The following is a 25,147-nucleotide window of genomic DNA, read 5'->3' as shown; positions in this document are numbered from 1 at the left end:
GTTTTTCCCTAACTGCTGACTCCATATATTCTCCCTGGGTGTTGAAAGTCAAACTGTTTTTCTTCTGATTTAGGTCTTGTTGAGGATTCAAACCCTCAGGACAAATTTTACTTTTGGAGATGCTGTGAATGCCTCTAGAGCATGGCTCCCCTTGCTGCTGTGGCGCACATGGACTGCACAGCAGCAGAATCTCCCCCCTGGCATACCTGTGACAAGGGCAAAGAGGGATTTACAGCCACCTCTTCTTACAGGGTGGAGATTGACTTGACTGCTTGGAGGAAAGGATCAGCCATGATGACGGGCAAGCAGCTAGGGAGGGCAATGTCACTCCCCCTCGCCTTTTCAGCTTGCTTTGCCCATGCCCAGTAAAACAGGGACTTACCCAAGAGGCAGTTTGTGGAGTTGAAAGGCTGTATGCCAAGTGTTACCTTGGGACTGAATACTCCTGATATCAATTCAAGTCCTCGCAAAATTGTGGTAAATTCTCTGAAGGGTCAGACATGTTTGAGTTTTCTCTTTCTCCCCCTTGCAACCCCCCATTTTTTGTTGTGTTTTTGTTGTTTGTTTTTTTTTTTTTTTCCTTCTCCTGGGGAGGAAAGGCCCCCAAGGGTGTGCTCCCTTCAATCTGTAAACTCTTAGTAAGGATCTCTAAAGTGCTCAATGCTCACTGCATACCATCAGCTGTGAAGTTGTATTGCTTCCATAGCAACCAGTGATGTTATCAATACAAGACTAACTTCACTTTAGGAACAAGCAGATGTAGAAACTGCTGTGTGGTCTCTGTAACCCAAGACAAGGTCAGCAGCTCTGCCATCCCTCACCCAGTTACTGTGCTGTAACGGGACTGGATTGAACCTTAGCAGTATGGTCTGGGCTAGCTTGTAGCTTATCCATAAACCTTATTGATATATAGACTAGCAGTCTGTTAGAGTTGTCTGTGTTTTATTTCCTTTATGCTCGTTTCAAATACTGATGGTGCTCAGGAGCTTTTTGTGTAATAACTACCAAGACAGTATTGAAAACATCCCTCTGTGTGGGGGAAAATAGAGAATCTGAGAGTGTGTTTCCCTGGGAAAAGGTAATTTATATGTGCTTTCCAGTACTCTCTGCAGTTAAATAGCTTCTCGGTCTGATTCACCAGTATATTAAAGCTGTTCTTTAGCACTCTGAAAGTACAAAATGGCTTTATAGTAGATCAAGTAATCACTGGAGAGTATCTCCTGGTATTGGGGGATCTTATGCCTGGTAAGGTTGCCATGGTAGCTCCCATGCCACTCACTTTTCTAGGCTGTCAGCATCAGGGATGCACCCAGTGAAAAATCCAGCATCAGTTTACCTCCTTCTTGGGATTTTCAGCACCTTCAGGCTTGTTCTGGGCCTGTTGGTTGCCCTGACTTTTAGTAGGGAGAGAGAGAGCTCAGCTAGAGTATGTAATCAAAAATCTTGCTTAAAAGACACAAATCCAGAAGACATGAATGGTTATTTTTGGTTTTTTGGTTTTTTTTTTTTTTTTTTTTTAATGTTGAATGTTCCTTGAGTGAATTGGAGAATAGGGCTAACTTTTTCAAATTAAATCTATAGGTTTCCATTTTAAATTGCAGTAACTAATCATTAAAAGTGAACTATCACCCTAGGTTTGAAAGCAGTTTAGTTGTATGTATATTTTCACTTCTCAAAGTATGTGTGTGTGTGTATTTTTATATATAGAAGTATTAATTTTCATAATGACTGTACTAAGTCTGAGTGCAATTCTGGTGAGGAAGATTAAATTTGATTTGCAGGATTTAGCTCAGTCAGTACTGTATGGAAACAGAACCCTGGTATTCCTCTTCATTTTGCTCTAACAACATTGCTGCTTTTAACTATAAATTTTTAAACACATTGTCTAGTTAATGTGAGTGACATTCCTCATACACAATGAGTTTACATCATGCAAAGCAACTAAAGGTAACATGTAACAGGTTATGGCATGGCTGAGACCACTATAATATTGGAAGACTAAAGAGTCTTAATGACACTGTGCATCTTGCATATAGTAAAAGATCCTCCCACTGTGGGGAGAATTTTTTTTTTAAGCAGCAGTATAAAACAACCCTATTCCTATAACTTAGCATTTTTCCCCCAGAGTACCACCCCCCCCCCCCCCCCCCCGATAAATCCAGGAGGGTATCACTTAGAATATTCTTTATTAGTTTCTAGAATCAGTCAGTAACAGCATTCTTCTGCTCATAAAGTTCAGTAAATGACTCCTTTTAGACAGAAAGGAGCTTAAATTTTGACCAGGGTGCATGGCTGGAAAAGGCATTAGTAAATTCAAAGGTGTGAGAAGCAGCAATGCTTTATTTTTAGTGGAGAGAAAATTGTTCTGTAGATGCTTTTCTTCAGGCCTTAATTTTGAACTTTACAATAATTTGTTGGGTATGACATTGAAGAATAATCATACCTTTCACTTTCCCTGTGTTTTTAAATCAAAGGATGAAGGTGGTGTGTAAGCACCATAGCCATTATGGCCGGCTTTTCTGGGAGAGGTAACAGTGTATGGTCCTTTTGTTCAAATCATTAACCTAAGGCACAGCCTGCTGCATGCTCTGCAGTGATCACATGGCACTGCTGGGACACGCAGCCAGGAATGGCTTCAACTAGTTGAATCAGTGGCTGCAAGGGCTTTGAGTTGGGTTGTTCATTTGCTGCTGTAACCCCCAGGCCACTTACCTATCCTCAAACACGTGACAGTTGATTTGAAGTCTTTATTATACTTCTGATTTTTCTTTTTCCTGTGCAAGAATGTAGACTAAAAAGTCTCAATATTTTTGTTGGTTTCAATATTAACATTCGTAGTTCTTATTTTATCTTACCTTGGTGGTCATATAGTCCCCAGACCACAAAAACTGCTGGCGAAAATATTTCTAACCTTTAAAAAACAACATTCAAAGAACATACAACCTTTTCTGGTTCTGGGAAAAAGCTGACCTTCCAAAACAGCACCTAATGCTTTTCCCTCCCTACCTCCCAAAAAGTAGGTCCTGAGCAAATGCTGTTTTGACTGGATGCTAAATCCCTTACTATATTTTAATTCATTTGAAGCTTTGTTTACTGTTTTAATACAAGTCTAGGTCTTACTGGGACCAACAGCTCTCTGGTATTTGGCATTTTTAGTGTGCTTGTTACTCATACAAGGACTGGCCATTTCTTGTCCTTTTTGAAGGCCCCAATCTCAGCTGTTCCTCTCCTACATGTGGAGCGGGAAGTAAGAGTTGAGAGGATGAAAAATGGTGTTAAGCTGTCTTCTGTGGTCCCTGTATCAGTGGACAGCTGGGAGCTTGCATGGCTCATAGCATATCAAAGAGCAATTTCAAAGCTGATTGCCATTTAACTTTCTACATGCCTGTGGGTCTTTGGAAGCAGATAAGTTATAGCATAATATATTCAACCACAGTCCTCTGCTTGCCCCCTTGGGACCCCTTTTCACCATCCTATCTGTTTCCTGGTGAGTAGAGAGGAGAAAAGCATTGTGGTGAGACTGTAGGAGTTGAGAATAGGGCCCAGTGTTATCTATAGCCCCAAAAGAGCAGCAGAGAGAAGCTGGATGTAATTTGATCCTGGATTTGTTTCTGGAGCTGCTGGACTGTGTTCCTCAGACCTTTAACAGTACTCTGCAGCTCCAGCTACGGCTCTAACTCTGACGACATGTCTGTTGTTTTCCAGGCAGTGTTTTTTCCTCCTGGTTGGAGCAAACCCCAGGTTTCTAGCATACACAATGGCAGTCTTGGTTGCCTGAAACTTCAGATTTGAGCACTCTTAAATCTGAATGATTCAACATCCAAGGATTACTGCCACCTGGTTTTGTCAGGTGATGCTCTGATTTTTGAGGTCAAGTATTTTTGTATGTAGACAAAACCAACACTGGTAGTTTTCCAGGTGATCTTCAAACTTACTCTACCATTTCTTGGGACAGCATCCAATAAAGTACATAGCACAGGGACAAAACTGACTGAACTAATCAGGCAGATATGTTGCCTTAAAATGAGCTAATGGGCTAGCATTCACCTCATCTTCCTCTTACTGCTGAAATTAATTCAGAAGCTAACCCAACTGGGGAATGTTGTAAAACGACCTGAGGAAGGCTAGGGCAGCTAGTGACTTATCAGAGCATCTCTTGTTGCAAGAAGAAGCTTTTTCTGTGGAAAAAGCTTGATTGTGGGGCAGCTGGAACTATTCAGACACTCTTTGAATGTGTTCTCTGATTTCATGTCTCCATTTTGAGTGCCTCTATTTTTGGGTGCCAACAGGGTAATATCCTGCATGTTACTGAATGAGGAATGGTTTGCAGGTTCTGCTTGCTTCCAGGTGGGGTTTCAAGACTTCTCAGCACATTGGGTCCTTGTCACCTCAGACTGGTTACTCAAGAGATGAGACACTCAGTGTGATGTTTGGGCATGCTGGCAGAAATACAAACAAGGACTTCAAACTCATGCCAGGGCAGAAGCCCAATGCAACATCTGTGTGCTTCTCATCTGTGTCTTAAACTCAGGTTTTCAAGGTTTGGGTCTTTTATAGGTCTGAAAGTAGCATAAGAAGTCTGCTTAGACCTAATGGTTTCTGAGGTGTAATCTCTAACCAGTTAGGAAGGATAGTTAAAGACTGGCCTACTGGGTTCCTTTAAAAAACTGTTCTTAAGTCCAAAATTGACTTCATTCATCATCATTGTGTGGTTTGAATAACAAGCTAAAATCTGTTAACTACAGCTTGTTAATAAGATGATGATTTACTTGTAGCTTTTCTTTTTTATGTAGGTATACCAGTACTGGGTTGAGATTTTTTTAATGAATTGAATGGTACATGGATTGAATATTATGGCTTTGGTTAGTCCTATAAAAAGTAATTTTCTAGTTGTCTATGTATCCATAAATGTATAGTTGGAAAAAAGCCTTAAAACTAATGATTACCATCTCAAATATGGGTAGCAGGCAAACATCCCAGGGTATTCCTCCAGCAGTGCTGCTGACTTGTACTGAAAAATGTATTCTTCTTAGGTTCCCATTTACTTCCCAAGGATTTGCTTGGGACTGTTCCTCCCTTGCCTGGCCACCTGTGTTTTCAGTCTACCTCTGCGTCCTTTCCCTGGATGGCTTTTGTACCTATGGAACAAATCTCTTAGCTGATATGAAGCACATCTTGCTTACTTCATTCTCACATGCCATCTTTGCCTTTATTTCCTTTGATGTTGTCCTTAATCTAGAATAAATCTTTGAGACTGGCAGTTGTAGTTGCTCTTTGTATACAGAGAAAATAGTGAAACCCATCATAATTAATATTCAGTGTGTTGCTTTACTGATAGTACAGCTCACTAATCCGCTCAAATCTTGTGTTGATGGGAAAACATATTCGAAGAAGAAGAAATGAAAGTGAAATGAATGTTACATATGTGAAAGTTTCATGTATTATAAAGGAAACATAGTAGTAATACTGTTTAATTAGAAACTCTATTAGGAGAATTAAATTGCTGAAAGAAAATGTTTCTGATAAAATGCACTGCAGTGTAAAGGAAATCCAAACAAATGTGTGCACACGTGTTACTCCTTAAATGCTTTCCATGCTGTTTTTAATGAGACTTTTGTCTCCCACAGTCACTGCTAATATAGAGAAATTTGGAGCCACTTCTTCCCTCTCATCATGCTGGGTGTTTGAAATTTGCCAGCTGAGGTGTGGCTCATCATATAATCAATGTTGGCATTTGATTTCCACTCTGGTAATTATACAGCTTGCTTTGCTTGGCAAGTCCCTCATGTATGTGTGTTTGTTTATTTATTCTAGTTTCACAAGCTACAAATGAGATTACACACTGACCAAGTCATGCTGGAACAAGTACAAGAGGAGAACCAGCGCTTGAATCAGCAAGTTGCAAGTCTGACAGCTGCATTTACTGCAGAAAATGGTGAGATCGATATAAGAATAACAGAGGCTGTTTGAATGTTTGAGCCTTGGAAGCAGGTTAAACCACTGTATGATTTTTATACAGTTGAGGTTTTGTATGAGGTTTTGTTTTCTTCTGTGTACTTCAGAACATAATTCATTGTGTGACTAACATTGTAATGCTATTTACTTAAATATATTTTGAAAAGATAACCTGGTGTTCTCAGTCATACGTATTTTTGGAAAGCTTCCAAATGCAACATTGCCATAACTGTCTTGCATTGCTGTACCTAGAATAATCCAGAGGGGAGTCGGGAAACTACTGTGTGTTTGGTTTCGTTTCTTTTAAAAGGAGTTGAAGTCTAATACAGTTCCATTCTTTAAAGGGAGATTATTGAGCAGTTATTTAAAATGGGGGAGATGCTCGACCTTTTCACGGCTGGAGGAGGGGAAAGGCTTTTGTTGTAGGCAATAAGATATCCTCTGCTCTTTATGACTGCTGCTTCAGTAAATTGCATTCTGGTAGATTTCACACAGTAATAATGTAATACATTTGTTTGGTAAAATATAAACCTACGCAAACAGTGCGGCTAAATTCTCAGTAATTGCTTGTGGATGCTTATAGTTTTTATACCTCTTGACATAAATATGAGCTACAAAATGTATGAAACCTAGTTGTGTCACATTAAGTGACAGTAATTGTCCCTCCTCCTTCAAAAAAAGACTGGATTTGGTCAGATTAGTGCACGGGCAGGGTGGGTTGTGTATAGATTCCTTTATCAATAGAACGGTCAATAAGGATGAAATACTGCCACATTTACACATGCTTCAATTTTTTTAGCCCTATGCTTGAGGAACAATCATTAAGTGCAAGTGAAGAATGGGCATCAGCTCCAAGTGCTAGACCTGAGCTCAGGGCACATGGCGTGAGGCTGTGGGGCAAGCAGCTGCCCCTGAGACTTCTGTTCTCTGCAGCTGGTGATTTTGCACATGCCCACCCCTCAGTGTCTGCCCTGCTGGCCTCTCTGCTTCTGGAGGGATTTGTCTGCCTTGGTATCTGATCAAAGCCACAGCACAGCTGTATGGAGGACTGTACGATGGAAGAGGATGCATCTCAATGTGACGCAAAACTGAGGATCTCATCTCCTGTACTCAGTAATGCCATCTATCTCTATAGTGGCTGACACTTTAAAAAATGGACCATGGGATAAATTGCTGCAAGCTGCAGTCTGGTTGTCCTCAAACTGTTTGCGACTTTGCTCAGCAGTGTCAGCTGGGAAAAGAAATATAGCTTCAAGGCTAGGTTCATGAAATGCAGAGAGGAGGAGGAGGAAGCAGTGCTCTTCCCTCTCTTATCCGAGAGCTCTGCGGTTGCAACGTTCATCTAGCATGTAGCATGTGTGGATGAAATTCTGCTAATCTTGACGAGGTGGATTTGAACCCTATCTCCCACCTCAGGAAAGTTTTCTAACTGTCAAGCTGCTATTAGACATTTTAGGATGAGCTGTTCTATGCGTTTTGCTTAAAATGTAGGTCCCCTGATTCTGGGTGAGGATATGTAGCGAGAGGTGGTGGATTCTGTCTTGCTAAGTCTCTGGAGACAGAGTACTCTATAGGCAGTTGGTGTTAAGTGCTTTAATATTAAGTTTTCTGTGCATAGTGAAGAGCCAAAGGCTGTTCTTCATCTGTTCAGCAATCTAGACTCTTGATACACCTGCAGCTTCTTTGGCTTGTGTCAAACATCCACGTAGACTCCAAAAAGAGTGGCTGTATTTTCAAGATTTTTTTTGAAAAGGAGCACTTGCATGTTGCAATGGAAGATAGAGGTACCTGTGGGAAATCTGACTGCACGTGATCAAGTGCAGCCCTTGGTTACACAAGTGTCTCTCTTCCAAAGCTGACCTTCCAAACTGGGAACTGGAGTGCTGGGTCCTGCTCCTTCTTCTCCTATCTCCACACTTATCTAATGCATAGCTTAATGCGTAATTCCTGAAATGTGTGTAGACCAAGCATTGGCAGCAGGAGGGGTGTCAACTTTGGTCAAATATAAGAGCCTGTATTAAAAGGCCAGAGCTGGCTTAATCTCCCCTAAATTTACTTGCCAAAAAGTTAAGAACCAAGTGGTTCTTAGGTGGATGTCTATCCTCCTTCTGTAATCAATGCAGTGGGATTAATCTCTCCTAATCTAAAATTCCTGGAGTTTTTTCTGTCCTCTCATTAGCCATTAGTCGATGGGCAAGTCGTTTCACAGATACCTGTTGTAACATAAGAGGAATCATTCTCTGGAGGGGCTTCCCCTTTGACCCTCTGCCGGTGCCTAAATGACCAGAAGGTTCAAGTTAAGTAAGGAGATGTTCATCTCCAGCCTCCTCAGTCCAGTGAGGACAGCTTCTGGAGGAGGTAGCTAAGGGTGTTGTCCTCCTAATTTAGAGACGTACCTTAGATGCTTAAAGTTAGGTTGTGCAAAAACTGCCTTTTGTTTAAAAGTGGGTTAAAACACTTTAATGAGTATAATTTAAAGGATACCTTTTATCTTGGTCTGGACAAGATCAAAGACATCCTGAAATTACATTAGTATCCGTGGAACAAATGAAGTGCTGTTTGTCTCTTTGGAAGCAATAATGCAACTGAAAAACAATTTTTGAGCCTATCGGATTAAAGTTTTCTCCTTTTGTTACCACTAAAGTAATACTCAGGATATTGAATCCCATGTGAATATTGCTGTGCTGCACATACTAGATTTTTGTAGTGTAAGGTAGAAACAAAGAGGCTAATATTTAAACATCTTTATTTTAAACCAAGATATGTCTGGCAACCCAGAAAAAGGTAGTCATGTAAATGGCAAAAAGACTGTAACCGTTTTCTCAAACTTGGTACAGGCTTATTGCATCTGTGTTTCTTAAATAATAAAAAAATCCTCCTTCATTAAAAATACCTTAAGTACTCCCAACACCTAAAAATGTTTGTTTGCTTTTTTAAAAGACATTTTCAGTGCAGATATGATGTTTGCAAAATCAGAGGCTTTTGACTGTATCTGTTTACAAGCGTAGTCCTATAGCAGCATCAGCTGCTGTGTCTCCAGGTTGCACTCACAGTTCATTAGAAGTTGAACCCTGGATGCCCATTAAGGCTGATGTCACTATGCTTGTTGCATAGCTAGGAAATGAGACCTCTGATACTGTCTGGCTTTTTACTGATAAAATACTTAAATGTTCCAGCTAGAGTAGACCAGAGTGCAGAAGAACAACAGTCTGATCTCCCTCTGTCCTGAGGACGTTGCTGAGGCCTGCACACCTGCTTCCTGAGTTTCTACTAGCAATTGCAAGAAATAAAAGGCAGAGATATCTGGGCTGTTCTGCCTGGACAGCGTAGTAGCTTTTAAAAAGACTGATTGGCTAATCAAAGGCTGATGCAGGGGCCATTGGAAAAACATCAAGGCAAAGTACTAATTTCTACTAGTTTTCTGTGTGGGGCCTTCAACTAAAGGAATGAATATTAAAGGAATTGTGATGCCAGTAGCCTTGCACGTGCATGGTGTTTTCAAAGATAGCTCTGCTCTTCCTTTGCTAGAGAATCTTTTATTTTCCTGCAGGCAGAGCAGTACTTTGTTTGACTCGGGAGCTGGCCACTGTTTGCAGAAAGGCAATCCTGTGCTCACTGCATAGTGAAGCACTCCTCACTTCTGCGAGCTGTCAGTTGCTAGCTGCTGTTGCAGAACTGGGACCTGTGCAGGCAGCCTGAAGCAGGAAGGAGGGCTACTCCCCAGCACCAAAGCTGTTTCCATGCTGCTCGTGTGGAAATATGTGAACTCCCCCTCCAGCTTCAGTTGGCCAAAGTGCAGTAGACTGGTTACAGAACCTTTTTTCCCTTTCTTGCCAAAGCCCCTGACAGTAGGTCTGTGGTCTGTATGTAGCTCTTCTCTGTGATGTTTGCGCTGCTGTGAAGCAAGTCTTTTATGCATATGAAGAACAGATGCAGAAGCAGTTTCATGTGGAAGGACAGCAAAATCAAAGATTTCAAACTCAGACAACTTCCCTAGCAAACACTGTACCCCTGTCAGAAACATCCCTCGTACTGTGGGTTTGTAGTAATAGAATGGCACCCCTGTTGTAATTTTATCATTTGGAGGAGAGATTACAGGGAACCCTGTACTTGCCATGCAAATCTGAAAATCTCTGCTCCTGGGGGGATCCAGCTGCACAGTGAGGAGGTGGGTACTGAGAAATCCATCTCAGCCTTGACCTGGACCCTGGCGGGGTTGGTGAGTTTTGGGTTAGGCAAATGAGGAGCACCTCCCTGGCATATGTTTGTTAATGCTGCAAAACACGAGTGTTGACAAACAGCTGCAAAAAGGATGCATCGGTGTGCATGGAGAAGGGCTTCAGGGACACTGACTCAGGTAATGTCTGTCTAAGGCAAAATAAATGAGACTTGTAGGAAGCTTGATAAAGTGCATTGACAAGTCTTTAGGTGATTAGAGGAGTTTTAGCTAAATGGTATTGTGAAGAGTAAGCTCATAAAAAGATGAAGGTTAGATTTGCCCAGGTACTCTCAAAAGTTAACTTTGAGTCTTCTGGCTACATCTTAGTATGTGATTCAGTGGATAGTCTAACCTTGTGGTTCAGATTCTTTTAAAATAATGTTTTCAACTCTGAAAAGTAATAGATTACTAAATTATTTTACTCTAAAATATGTTTGAGTCTGTTTTAATAAATAGATAATTGAATCAGGGAAAATAATTTTATGAAGCAGTATTTAGAGCAGAATTGCCCAAACAAACCAGTAATGACTTAAAAATCAAAGGGAAGTACATTTTAAGTCAACATATCAAGCTTTAGATTATCTTTGAGATATAAAGACTATTCTCATAGGTGTCCTAGTTTCAGCTGGGATAGAGTTAACTGTCTTCCTAGTAGCTGGTACGGTGCTATGTTTTGAGTTCAGTATGAGAAGAATGTTGATAACACTGATGTTTTCAGTTGCTGCTAGTAGTGTTTAGACTAATGTCAAGGATTTTTCAGCTTCTCATGCCCAGCCAGTGAGAAAGCTGGAGGGGCACAAGAAGTTGGCACAGGACACAGCCAAGGCACCTGACCCAAACTGACCAACAGGGTATTCCATACCATATGACGTCCCATCCAGTATAGGAACTGGGAAGTGAGGGCGGGGAATCGCCGCTCGGGGACTAGCTGGGTGCCGGTCGGCGGGTGGTGAGCAATTGCACTGCGCATCATTTGTACATTCCAATCCTTTCATTATTGCTGTTGTCATTTTATTAGTGTTATCATTATCATTATCCGTTTCTTCTTTTCTGTTCTATTAAACTGTTCTTATCTCAACCCGTGGGTTTTGCTCCTTTTTCCCGATTTTCTCCCCCATCCCACTGGGTGGGGGGGGGCAGTGAGTGAGCGGCTGCGTGGTGCTTAGTTGCTGGCTGGGGTTAAACCACGACAATAGGTAAAGAACTGTGCTAGGTTAGGACACTGTACAGTGTGTGGTAAAATAACCTGTGTTGGCAAAGGTGTTACCATGCTCTGATGTCACAGTGAATGTGATGTCATGGTGTGCTAGATCACTTGGGTCAATTTTCTGCTAGAAACATGGTGCAGGCATCGCACAAGGTCACTTATTGCATACATCTTGATATATGGTGAGAAAACACATCAACTTTCCAGAATGGATTTCTCCCTTCCTCTCGATGATGCCTCTGGAGGAGTCGATATGGTAAAAAAGCAAATTTTATACAGTCCTGGCAAAAACATAAGGCTTTCTAAAGCAGTATACAGTTTGTATGGGTTAATTTAAGTATTGAAATAATAATTTGTGTGTTTGTATCTAGGAATTTTTTTTTTTAACTGGAGTTTCATCTTCTCACTTAGGGAAGGAGGGTAAAATCTCAGTAAAACTCCTGATAGGATTTTGATGTGCTGAAGTCCAGGAAATAAATAAGGAGTCTTTCTCAGGGTATCCTGTTACTCTAATCAGCCAGAACAGGACTGGCCATTTCATGAGTAAAAGTGGGGTTTAAGACTTAAATCCCAGGTTAGTTTTGGAGCTTTGTTTCTATTGTAGCTGAGCTAGTTTGCCTTTACTAAATGCTAAGCTAATATAGGTGCTGCTAAAATTTCTCTAGGTGTATTTGAGACATTTTAAGGTTTGTTTGCACTTAAATTTGTGTTTTTGGAGTTTGAAGTCAAACAGTCCTTACAACTGTCAAACTTTCTTTTGGGATATGAACGCTTGGTAGATTTTCACTGCACTGATCTAATGGGCTTGGGGTGTGTGCGCAAGATGCATGCTTCTCTGTATTTGCCAGGTAGGACCAAATCTGGGGCAGGGAAACATAGAGTCTCAAACGTTTCATGCACTGACAGCTTCATGTATGTAAGGAGCTGATGTTTGATATGAACCCTCAGTAACTGTTCTGTGCATTACCTGTGTATGCTTTCCTTCTACTCTTTTGTGGCATATGTTTCTGGGTGCATATTTCTGTGTCCTCTTGTAAAGCATGTGTGCGCTCCATATGGCAGCGGAGTTGCTCTAATGAGAACAAAGGTGCTGGCAGCCGCTGGGAGGCTCTGCCAGAGGCACGTTCAGCCCCCAAGTTTGCATTTCAGGTGGATAGACCTGTGCCAGGATGAGGGTGCAGGAGCAAGGCTTGGTTCATGGCAGCACCGGGCCTCACAGTGGCAGATGGCAAAAGCAGTAGCACCCTTAAAGCACCTCCTTTTTGAGGCTGCCTAAGGCTTTCCCAAGGGAGAGACCTGAATGGCTGAACAAATCCTTTTCTGCTTTGAGGACAATCCTGGAGACATCAGACAAGTTGCTCCTAGCCAGTTAAGTCAACATGGGGTTGGTTTGTGAGCAGTGGGACTCTGAGAAATGCATAGATGAGCCAGCTGGCAAGAATGGGACCACAGTTATCACTAATGTTTTTGTGATGATAGCCTGGATGTGATTAAGTTATTACGAGGTGATTTCCAAATGTTTTGTTCAATTTAGCACACTAACTTAGCTGTCACCACTTTGCACTCATTGACTTGGCGAGGTAAGCTTCTACCCCACCTTATCTGACTTTTTGTGAATGCTAAACTGTCTCCGAAAATTAACACTAATATGCTCTAAGTACATCAGCTTCTTAATTATTGTTATTAGCAAGGTTTACCTGCCCCTTCAAACACACTTGCAAAGATGCTGTTTTCTTCCTTCCTAAGGCTGTGGTATTATATATTCATAATGACAAAGCAGAAGCAAGTCTCAGATACAGATGCTCTTCTGTATCTTAACGGGACTGCATCCTGTACATGCCACACCAAATAAAGACTAGTCTTAAGTGATGCTCTGAGAACTAGACATATGCAGCAGTAAGGAAACCTGCAACATAAAACTATAAGTAGCTGGCAGAACGAATGAAATGCAGAGCACATGTCCTGTGTGTCATGAGATGACAAATGCAATCATCTTCAGGACTAAACAAGAAGACGTGTAACAGAAATGTAATGACTGCATTTTTTTGTGGATTTTTTCCAGCAGCAAAATATATTAAAATATCCCAGGAATTTAGCCTGATTTCTGAGATAAGGTACAAATATCATAACAAATGTACACTGGTTACTAAAATTTTATTTTGTTCTTATTGTCTTCTGAATTGTGGTTAGAAACTGAATTCTTCAGCTGCAATTGCAGTGAGTGGTAGAAACGAGACATCCTTAGTGTGAAATACTGCAGTGTGCTAAGTGATGCAGGGTAGACCTCACACTATTTGGATGGCAGTGAAAGACAATACATCCATCTTATGTGTATATATTAATCCTGCTGGTGAGGAACTAAATATTCTAGGGGCCTAACTTTACCCTGTGAAAATTCAACAGCCCAACCTCTCTTTGTGGCATGTACGCCTTACTGGCAGACACAAATGCTTGGATGGAAAATTGGAGCCTCTCTGAATTAACAAAAAATCTTTCAGGGAGAAATTAGGCTATAGTCTCAGGAATACTTTTCTTATTTGTCTTTCCCTTACAGAGGCTATAGGTGTAGCCTTGACTACCTCCATCTGCTACAGTGCTGAGCTGAGCTAATTTGTTGCAGGTCAGGACCAATAAGCCTCTCTGTTTCTCTGCTCTTCTCTCTGCTGACAAGAGAGATGGGAGGACAGCTCGGGGGTAGCTTGGTTACACCCTGCTTCTTGCTCAGGGCATACAGTAAAATTCCGGTCTAGCCCCTTACAAAGAGAAGCAACACTTTATCTCTTTTGGAGGTGGATGGGAAAAAGTGGAAAGACAAATCACTTTGATACTGCTAAGCCACAAGCAAGACAATGGGGACAAGGCAGGAGTTTTTTCATTTGTCTTTTTGAGCAATGGTATGAATAAAGCAAGAAGCCAGTAGCTTCCTCCATGATAGTCTGCCCCCCTCCCCCCGCAATGTGATATTACTTGCATTTCCCATACTTCTACTTTCTGAGTGATGTCTTGATGACCTGCTCAGTGCTGGAGTGCTTAATTTTCAAATGAAAGACTGCTCCATGGATGTTCCTCATCTGGCTCTGTCAACAACCAAAATATGTGACAGCTATTGTTGCAGCTGCAACTTTTTTTTTTTTTTTTTTTAGTGGACCAGTGTCACTGTGATTTATACTTTTGCCTGACTAAGGGATTTGGATTTTAAAATAATCTCATCAGAGGCATCTCAGCCAAATACATTTCATTGACTGTGTTTGATTATCTGAGACTAGGTCTACGGTGACAAATTTGCCATAGAAGTTGCTCTTGGGTAACTGGAGACCATGACAGAGCACTGTATGCAGGCTCCCAGTGATTTCTGCTCATTTTGCATATTGGAAGGCAAATTTTAGGGAAGGTGAAAAGAGTGATGAGAGCTGCTAGGAATTTTTTAATAAAGTTTTTTTTGGCAAAACACAGGGTTCTGTCAAGAAACATTTTTGTTCACAGCATGTTATTTTGATGTTGCTGACAGCATTTCCACTTCCAGAACTGGATTACTAAAGATGGAGAGTGTTCAATTTACTGAAAAAAGCTTCTAATTTTCTGATGAATTTGAAGTGTGTGCATACATGTACATGCACATACATGCATGTGTGCATGAAAGCTGCATTTCCCAGCTAGCTGTAGTGAATGCAGTACTTGTCTGTTTCGTTCTGTGGAATCCTTCTTAGTACCACTGGTGGTTTCCCTCTTCTATAAAGAAATCTGTAGCCCTTAGGAGGATGCATGAAGAAATACAGGCTTAAGCTTCTAGGATACTGGTCAAAATGCTCCTTCTAATCAAATTTATGACTTCAATGGCAAGCTGATTCTTCCAGTCTGACTGTGTCATCTAGTGGCACTGCTTATTGCTGAGAAAGATGACTTAAAATAAAAGAGGGGAGATCAACATTATTTTAAAATATCTGAGATCCTGTTGTATTTTTTCATATAGTTTCTGAATTCAGTGGCTGCCAAATGTTTTAAAGTGGCTTTCAATCATTCATAAAGAAGCACCTTCCACTTTGAAGCACTGACCAAGCAGGATCTCGGGAACTTCAAATCAGAGACTTCTGCTTGAAAGGAAAGTACTTACCTAGAGTTGGAATGTGTGTGGCTACTACAGTCCTTTTCCCCGGGCTTGGCTTTGTTAACTACAGAGTGCTCTAGCCCCTCTGGAGCAAGCTGTTCTCACCTTTAGTCATACTGAGTAAAGGGAACGTGTCTCAATCTGAACTAGGTTTGCTACTGCAAGATAATTACAGAATTAAACTCTAGCATGCATATACTCAAAGAAGTTATTCTGTCTTTGGGGTGAATAATTGGTCACTTTAAATGCTATATATGCATTTGCGCCTGTGTGTATATGTGTGGGGGTGGGGAAGAAGAATGGGCAGGCAAAAGATGTAACTAAGACTGAGAAGCCATAGTCTTGCATTATAAATATGGATCATGACTTAAGAAGCCTGAGGACATAATATATTCATCTTCTGCTTGAATATCTAGTTTTAATCATAGACTTGCCTAAAAGTCCTTATGAAAGATGAGCACTGACATTTAAAGCACTTCTGACATGTACATTGTCTATGTACAGATAGAGCGGTCTCTTGCAGCAAAGGGGCTGAGGACAAGAGGCTGCTGAATTGAAACAAAGCCAGTCAGTCTTTTCCAAATAGAAAAACTTATTTTCATGTATTAGCAAATGCCTATAGGTAAGGCAAGGATATGTTCACCATAAATGTCAAATCATTCAATTGAAAGGATAAAATTTCTTGAAGCATTAGTGTGGGCACTGGGGAGTGGGCAGGCGGCCAACGTGGATTGCGTTCACAGCCCCGGTGCTGGCTTGGGGCGGACTCCTTAATCTCTTCCTGCCCAGCTGCTCTTCTGGTTGTATCTGTTCGGCCTGGTGAGCTTTCCTGAAGAGCAAGCATGCGGTTGTGTAACTGCAAAAGGGAGTCATGAGGCAGCTCTGCCCAGCCTGCTGCCTTCGTCTTGGCAGAGAAATGCATGAAGTTCAGCAGCCATGCACCTTATCCTATACACAGTCATTGTATTCTTAGCTCTGTTAGCCACGGCAGTGACATATGCACATGAAGTATGTGTAAAGAAGAGGTGTTCAAAATGGCATCTCATCCCCATTGCTGGAGAGGCAGAACCACCACAACACAACATATGATTATCCAGAGTCTACCACAGTGAGGACTTGATTATGTTACTAGCCTTTAGGCTGTCCTATAATTAAAGGCAAATGCTGGGTAAAATTATTCAACTATTTTGCAGGCTATGCACCTTTCTTTCCATTGAATCCTTTGTGATAGGCAGGTACAGGAGTCTTACTGTGGTAAAAAAATGTATTTTCTTCCCCTGGCAGTTTTTTTAATTTAATGGTAGAGAGAGGTTTCTGTAATACAGTGCCTGTGAAGTATCAGGTATTACTTGCCGTGGTGTCTTACAGACATCAGGCTACATCTTGTAGGCGATCAAGCAATGTCTTGTAGACACTTACTCACATAGCTCACCTAAACACTTGAGTCATTTTACTATTTAACCCAACCCAGGGTGTTGCATTGAAGTGGAGCACCTGAGTGAGTGGCTATTTGTGGAACCAGGTGAGTGCTTGCCTCTTCATTTTGAGTACTGGGCTCTTTACTGAGATAAGGCTTTGGCACTCTACTGGCAGAGATATGCAATAAAACCAAATTCTCCCTCTCTAGAAAGAAAGAGGAGATCATGTGGGGTGCACTGGCTTGTGGTAGCTCAGCTCATGAGTAAACATCTTTTCTCTTTTGCCTTTGGCTGCAGAAGGCCCTGCAAGAGCTTAGACTCCTGTAGAGTAGATGAATGCTGATGTGTAAAGGAGAAGGCTGATGTGTAAAGGAGAAGATCAATTTATTGAGCAAGAGGCCCAATAAACGAAATCGACAATTTTATATCCAGAGAATTTTCTCTAGAAATTATGGATTGTGTTATCTAATATATCATGTGTACTTTTCCCTATGCTGTGAGAGATACATCACATGCTGTAGTAGCATGTCATTGTACATATGTTGTCTTCACAGTCTGTGTCTTAGGCATTTGTCATGTATTTCAACGGCAAATGATGCATGTTGAGAGTCTCCTCTTGTTTGGGTTACTCTTTGAATTTTTTCAGAGTAAACTAGGGACTCTTTCCTGAAGAAGCTCATAAAAGCTATAGCATAACTGCTCAGTAATATTACTGAAGCAAAGGACTGAAATTATCAAGGAACAATTAGAAATTTCCTTGAAGGAACAGGCATACTATTAAGGGATAAAATTTGATGAGACAAATGAGCTTTACTTGTTCCCAAGAAAAGCCTAAGCTTTTTATTTTTTCCCCTATCACTTATGGGGTCAGGAAATGCATCTATAAATCTCTGTGTGTGACACATTTAGTAAATTATTCCTTCAGCGCTAGAAGAAGCAATAACGTAAGGCTGTGTTTGGCTAGACAGACCTACACAACGAGCTGTGGGGCAGTATGGGAGTGCAATGCCAGGCCAAGCCCACTGCCTTCTAGCAGTGCCTGTAAGTTGTTCTGCTGGCCAACAGAAACTGGGGTACCAACTGACCAGGGGATTTTTGGCTTTATTTCAGTATTCCCTTTTACATGCTGTGCTGAGTCCTGTAAGCTAGGAGAACAGGCATAGCTACTGTGGAAACACATGCACGCAGTTTTCCTCTCCTACAAAAAGAAACTGCGGTTCCAGCAGGAGGGATTTCAGAGTCTTTTATGTGCTTTGTGTTGTTCATTTTATTTAAAACCTCACCATTTCTACCTTTTTTTTCTAGTTTAATATACTTAAATAAGGAACATTAAAACAGTTAAGCTAAAAGGGAAAACAAAAGCCAATGTTACAGAAGCCAATGGTACAGATTTTGTCTCCTTGAGGGTTTTAGCACTGAATAAATTTATCTTCCTGCCCTGTAAAGCAAATGCTAAAACTGAAACTAAAATTCAGACAACTTTCCCCCCACTGTGGACAGAGCCCTGCTTTCTTAGCACAGAGTGTCTTCTACAGCTTGCAAGTCTTCCCCTGTTGTATACCTTGACAGTTAAGGACTCGTTTGGAGGCAGTTCCTCTCTTGGCTTGCCTTTACTGAGCATCTGTACATCAGAGGTAAGAAAGAGCCATATTTAAGGAAAATACAGAGCCAACAGAAAAGTGCCACTTTTTTTTTTTTTTTTTTTTTCTGGGGCAGGCCCTCTATCCATACTAATGAATATGTTTCTGAGCCTACTTCCAGTAAATGAGAGGTGAAGAGGACAACGATGCCTAGTTGTTGGAGGAGTGGTGGGGTATCTGAAGTATAATCTCAGTTCTTCCCCTGGCCCATGCCTTGGTAACCATATCTGGGATAGTTTATGAAATGGGAAGGGTCTCCTTTTTGTGCACTTTGGGATCTACGGATAAGGAGTGCTTCATAACAGGAAAATAGTATTGTTAGATGTTGCTTGAAGTTTGGGCAGATGCCAACTGAACCGCTGATACAAAGACCTCTTTCTCCAGACACGCTGACAGCTGGGTGCATGTTTGGTATTACAGGTATGCCCTTAATTGAGCAGTGGGAAGCTCCTAGACAGAGTTAGTATTAACGATCAATGTGGTGACTGACACCTTGGCTCAAAGGAAGATGAAAGATACTGCACTGCAGAGTGCAAAAAAGGGGTAATGAGTGTTTTGGAGGGTTTCTCTTTGAGCCTATAGAGCTGATTAAGCCAGTCTGACTGGACAGTATGCACTAGGACAAGTCATAAAATGTGTGATGTTACCAAAGCTGATTACATGCCTGATCGTGGGAGGATTTTTCCTGTTGTGGCCAGATGCTAGTCTGTGAGGAAGTCAGCATTATGTTGAAGCGGTCATCTGCTGTTGGCTTGTGAAATTAAGATAGTTACTGTCAGAGATGTTATCCAGAATAGCATCAATAGTTTGGTATGAAACTGAGCTTGCTTTTATGCTGTGCTATGTCATGTTAATCCCAGTAATATTTTTTTATGTTGCTACTACCAGTATTCCTTTCTGCTAGTAACTAGGCTACTTTCTGCACAGTTATGTGTTGTTTGTACAGCACCATGGGGATGTCTTTGATAAGGACTGAGCCTAGAGCAGTTCATGGGCTCTAATGTCATGGGGGACTTTCCATAGATGATTTTCGTGGAGATTGCTTCAAGCTGTCAATCACTGTTTCTGTACCAGTGCTACAGAAACTTGCCAGGACACCATAAATAAAACTCCACTTGACTGAAATGAGTAGTTTCAGCTGAACTGTAAAACCCTGAGGCTTTGGAAAGGTATGGAAGTAGACCCATGCAGTTGGTTCTCACCTTGTGCTCCTTTGCAGGTGGGCCTGTGCCCAGCACATTTGTGGAGCTGTCTCCCCTGTGTAAGCCACATCCTGTGTAGTGGCTTGGCTTGATCTTTATCCTAACCAGCAGCATCTGGCTCATTGGGTCACACTTACAACGTGTAAGTGACCTGGGATCAAAGGAAGCCTTGTTTTCCTTTTTTTCAGCCTAGTATGTTGGCACTTTGCTGTTACCTGTACACCCACCTTGTCACCTGGGATGCTGCACACTGGGAGAAGAGAGGCTTCAGAGATCTGTTAGAAGCTAGAGAAAGAATAATTTTTAATAATTAATTCTTAATAATAGTCACCTTTTTAATCGAAGTAACTTAAAATAATATGTTACTTCATTTTTATCTGCCTGCATCACATATAGATCCTAACTTAAAGCTAATCAGTCAACCAGCCATCCCCTCCTACTATTGCCAGGACAGAATAGTGACTCATGAATGGATGCAGCACAGTTAAGATGAGTGCTCCCTCCCCAGCTTCTCTGAAATGAGGGAATCTTGGCTATGTCCCTGCAGATATCAGCACAACTTTTTGTTAAGACTATTCTGTATTCATTGTATAAATGAATGGAAAGTACATGGAGATCAACTTCTACATCTTGATGGATATGTGCTAGCTCTTGGGCAGGTGTCTGTGGGTGAATTTTTTTCATTAGTTGCTGAGATAGTATAGAGGCTCATATGGAAAAAGTGCCCCTCGAGCCAGGTGGGGGAGGGTTGGAGAGTTTAAGATTTGGACCTGGTTCTGAATTTTGCAACTGACCCTGAAAGACAAGAGCAGCCAGCTTATTTGAGACTATCTGCCAGCATTGGGCAGTGGTCTGTGTGTGGCACCAGTTGCCATTTCTCCCCTTGCCTAACGTTGAGTTTTGTAGAGCAGTGTAAGAGGGCTCCCCATGTGCTAGTTGTGACATGTCTTAGACACATATATCTACAGCACTGGAGTTCTGATTTTCTAATTTTTCTGCTGCTTCTCTTGAAAACAAATGTGTGTCAGGAATTGAATGACTATGAGAGATTTCAGCATAACTCTATCACGCATATCACCGGAAAAGAAAATGTCTTCAAGTTTTTACTCAGAATGAAATACTTTTATGCCTGAGTCTCCTAAATTGAAAATGTTTTCCTGTTATATCTACATTCCCTTTTTCTTCCCCTTGCCAGATGCCACAAAACTACGAGCTCAGAGCGATAGGTATTTTGTGGGACAGCAAACGTTTTCTAATTGGACTTGGCCCTGAGCTCAAACTTCAAATCCAAGCACCCTCAGTGGGGATAGAGGGTTCAGGTTTGGATCTAACTTCAAAATTCAGCCCCTGTATTAATGAAATAATTCTAATTCTTTCAAGCTTTCAGCTTAATTTTGGTCTCAAGTCTTGCTCAAAGGAGGAATTTTCAGGTTGCCAAACGCTGTGGGGTACTTCTGCCAACTTCTGTGACAGGGACAGTAGGCAGCATCCTCGCATGTAAACAACTTGCACAGAAATGTGCAAGTGTGCAAGTGAGGCATCTCTGGAGATACTCATGGTCTCTCTTATCTTGCTGTGATGTGTTGTCGTTTGCAACTTCTAGTCTTTTGTCTTAGTTGCTCATAAGTGGCTACCTAGGATTTTGTAGTCCGGTGAAGTACTGGGATGGGTATTATGTGGGCTTTCTAGACTTCCTAATTTCCATTGTGCTAAATATATACGGCTAAAGAGATTACAAGCACTTTGATATCAACTGCTGAGAGGTATGCTGTCCTTCTTGTCTGCCAGTTACTGATGAGATCCCACAAGCACATTCCAGGTTTCTAGCCTAGTTCTCAGGAGGTTCATACTGATGATGCATCACAGGGTTGCTATCTTCACCTGTCTCTCTGGGCCTCAGCATTTATAAAAGCACCTGAGTAAACCCCCCTTTACAACAAAAGCTGTTGTGGGAAGGGATGCCCACAAGAGCATGTAATATGCTATGATAAATCGGCGATGGGCAGAGCTGTTTGCATACCTAGGGCAGATGATCAGACATACGGGGCCTCATTCCTTTCTCTGTTAGGACTTGATCCACAGGCTTTTGAAAGCCTTCTGGATTTGTCTTAATGCAACTTCTTCATAGCAGAGTGCTTGGGATGAGGGAAAAAACAGCCTGTGGCAATTGGGGATGGGCAAGGAGAAGATGATGGTGAAATATCACCCTTCTAGTCTTCCTATACCTCCTGCTACCATAGTTGTCATCAGTTAAACCACTTGTTCCACTGCAATGAACAACTGCAACTGCCAGGTAGGTGACCCTGCTCCTGGGCAGACAATATTGCCAACGCTAGTGGAGAAGAGTCTCCACTGTAATTCTTGCAACTTTTTGGAAGTTCTGAGAAGCTGTATGTTTTGTCATTTCTGGATATTTTATGTATCATTCTTTGGCTCTGAGGGGAACTAAAATTGAAGTGATGGTATTGCCTTTGTGTGTGTGCGCGTATTACATGTATGTGCATTATAACAGTGTGGATTTCGTGCAAACATGTGGCTTGTAAAACTGCACTGCATATCTGTTTCCTTCCCTGGCGTATTAATCAATTTCAGTAAAATATGAGAGCTAAACATTTCAAAGATAGTTGTATTGCTTTCCCCTTCTACTTACATTGCAGCCTACTCATTCCTATCCTTTATTTTCATTGCTTCTATATTTAGCTTACAGATCTATCCTGGATCATGCTGATGAAACCGATGTAGGAATTTGGCCACTTAGGTGACAGTTATACCTATATTTAGAAAATGCTTCTAATGACTCCGATGCCCCATTGAATACCACTTTCCTTACAGTGATGCTTATTTAAAGAGTAGAATATTAATGAGCATCAAGAATTGACATCCATACTGCAATTAAAATAATTGCTTAATTAAAGAGGATAATTTAATGCTTGCTAACAACATTTGTAACCATGCAATGCAAAATAAGATTTTTTTTAATTTTTTTTTTTTTTTTTTTAATCTCATTGGTATAGGCCTACACCCAAGCTCTGGACCTCAATATATGTTAAGTATCAAAATAAATTTTCTCTAAAAATTGTAATCAAATAAGTTTGTGAACCATATACCAAGTCTTAAGAGTACTTGACTTGGCCATGGTTGTGTATAGCAACTAAGCAAAATCTTCCAGCCTCTGCTAACTTTATATTCTCCTTCAAAATGCAAGGAAAAGCGGTGATGAATGGACTGAGCAGTTATATTCACTAAGACTTTGGAACTGGATCTGTTGCATATTGCTCTAGAAGAATTTAGCAGTGATGCATTTTTTTAATAAGTCAGAAAAAATTGATGCTTTGGCTATTGTGCCATGGATTTTTTTCAACAGGTACTATATGAAATCTTCTTAGCTGCATGTTCTCCTTGATATAACTAAATAAAACAGATTGGAATAGAAGCATAATATCAAAACAGCATGTTGCTCTTCTAAACAAATCTGGAATTTTTTTAATTTTTTTTTTTCTTCTTTGTGGCAGGCTTTTTTTCTGTTTCAGGATATTTTGTCCTATTTAGTCATATGCTGTCATTTACTTATTGCCATGTATGTGTAAATTATTGTGGAACAGTTGCATTGTGAGAACTATGATTTGCTGCTTGACCAAAACATAAGAATTGACATCATGTGAGGTCTTTAGCTTGCCGGTACTGAAAAGTGAACATCTGTTTTCTTTCACTGAGGGTGTGAGGACACTGTGAGTCCCAATCATTATCTTGAAGGTGACCTTTCCTTTGGTGGCTGCCACTCCTTTTCTCATTAAGCTACTTTCAGCTAGATATCTTTGGGGAACTACGTAAACATATTAGGGTTTCTTTTTTATGTAAGTGGGGCTTGAAGAGGGAGTGCTGTAATTCTTTGCAAGATTATATAATTTTATCCTAAAATCACAAGTCCACCACAGATGAAAGATTTCACTAGTGATTTTTGATAACATACTGGTTCAAAAAGACCCTAGAAAAATGAAGCTATTCTCTATTAAAAATAAGGATGCAAGTGACTGTATGTAAGTTGGATATATGGTAATCTTTGGGATTGTTTTCAGTTCTGTTCTGGGCATCCCACTGAAGACTAAAGGGGATAGTGATTAAGGAGACACGGTGAAAATACCAGAACTGTTTTTGATCGTTCAGTAGGTGGCAGCTTTGCCTGAAGCTGGCACTGAACCAGTGCCACAACATGATGTCATATTTTGGCCAAGGTCTGGCTTTTTGAAATTACCTCTGATTGCTTGGATTAACTTTATAGGGATTCAAATGGGTACAGTATTCTTTTACATGGACCATTTTTAGCTGACCTTCAAGGAACCCCTTCATCAAGTCTGTCCTTATCACACACTCGATTAGCTACACTTAACTGTGAAACTAGACAAGTGAACAATCCCATTTTAAAAAATGGAAAAGAATAGAGAGGAGGGAGGAAATAAAGGGCAAGGAGAAGAAAGGCAGAAATGAAGAACTCCCCAAATCTAGGATTTTCCCCGCAGTGCATTTCGGTCCTTGAAGGAAAAACAAGGATTCAGACCCAAGAGGGACTGAACTTTGCAGTGCCTGAAGCAGTGTAGGAGTTGGTGTGAGCATCCTTCTCAGCTAGACACTGCAACTCAAGCAGCAGCTAGACAGGAGCAGTCTAGTTAGTGCCCAGAGAGCCCACTGAGAGGGGCAGTGAGGATGGATATCTGAGGAAAGCTTCCTGGTTTCAGCTTGCCTGAGGAAGTATCAAAATACTGGCTTATCCCTTTGCCTCTACCTCATTTCCACTGTGGCTCCCATGTGTCTACGCCTGTCCTTGCTTATTGCCTTCTCAATGATCCCTTAGCTTTCTTTGTAATTTGAATGTCACGCCTTGGCCACTCTTTCTCTTGGTTCTAAAAATGCTGAGCAATGTGGGCTGTTTTGGTATGGTATCCCCTTTCCATTTCATAACTGCTTGACTTCCACCTTCAAAAATAATTTCCCCTCACTGACTTGAGCTAATATAATAAATGCAAGCAGTTGAGTCATCCTGAAAGGGCATTGTTGGGTTTTTTTGGGGGAATGAATCATTTTAATTGGTTTCTTTGAAAATTGAAATTTTTTAGCATTAAAAATTAATTAAGGGAGAGGAGAGGAACACCCTTATGCTCAGTGTGCCTTTATGAGATTATCTGATATTTAAGAAGTAGAATTAAAAATCATATGGAGCCATGCAAAATGATGTTTTCTTCATAAAAATGTTGTCAAGTGGAAAGTATAAAGAAAATACAGCAGAAACTTCCATAAATTAAAGAACTTATAACATGGCACCAAACCTTTCTAAGTGTACAACTGTCTTCTAGGGTAGAGAAATATGAAGAGCCTGAATCCTGACTGGCATAAATCAGCCAACATC

The 25,147-nt window shown here is 41.0% G+C and overlaps 1 long non-coding RNA gene across 1 annotated transcript in view; it reads left to right on the top strand.

Annotated features, from left to right (window-relative positions):
• The first annotated feature begins 5,820 nt into the window (after positions 1-5,820).
• LOC115352597 overlaps positions 5,821-25,147 on the top strand; it is a 110,467-nt gene continuing 91,140 nt past the window's right edge. Inside the window, exon 1 of the long non-coding RNA XR_003927192.1 lies at positions 5,821-5,935. This is a non-coding gene — a long non-coding RNA (uncharacterized LOC115352597). The remainder of the gene's footprint in view (positions 5,936-25,147) is intronic.

Source organism: Aquila chrysaetos, chromosome 17 (assembly GCF_900496995.4).
Source record: "Aquila chrysaetos chrysaetos chromosome 17, bAquChr1.4, whole genome shotgun sequence".
Lineage (NCBI taxonomy): Eukaryota > Metazoa > Chordata > Aves > Accipitriformes > Accipitridae > Aquila > Aquila chrysaetos.
The sequence above is the reverse complement of the archived record's forward strand: the minus strand, read 5'-3'. Positions and strand labels throughout refer to the sequence as shown.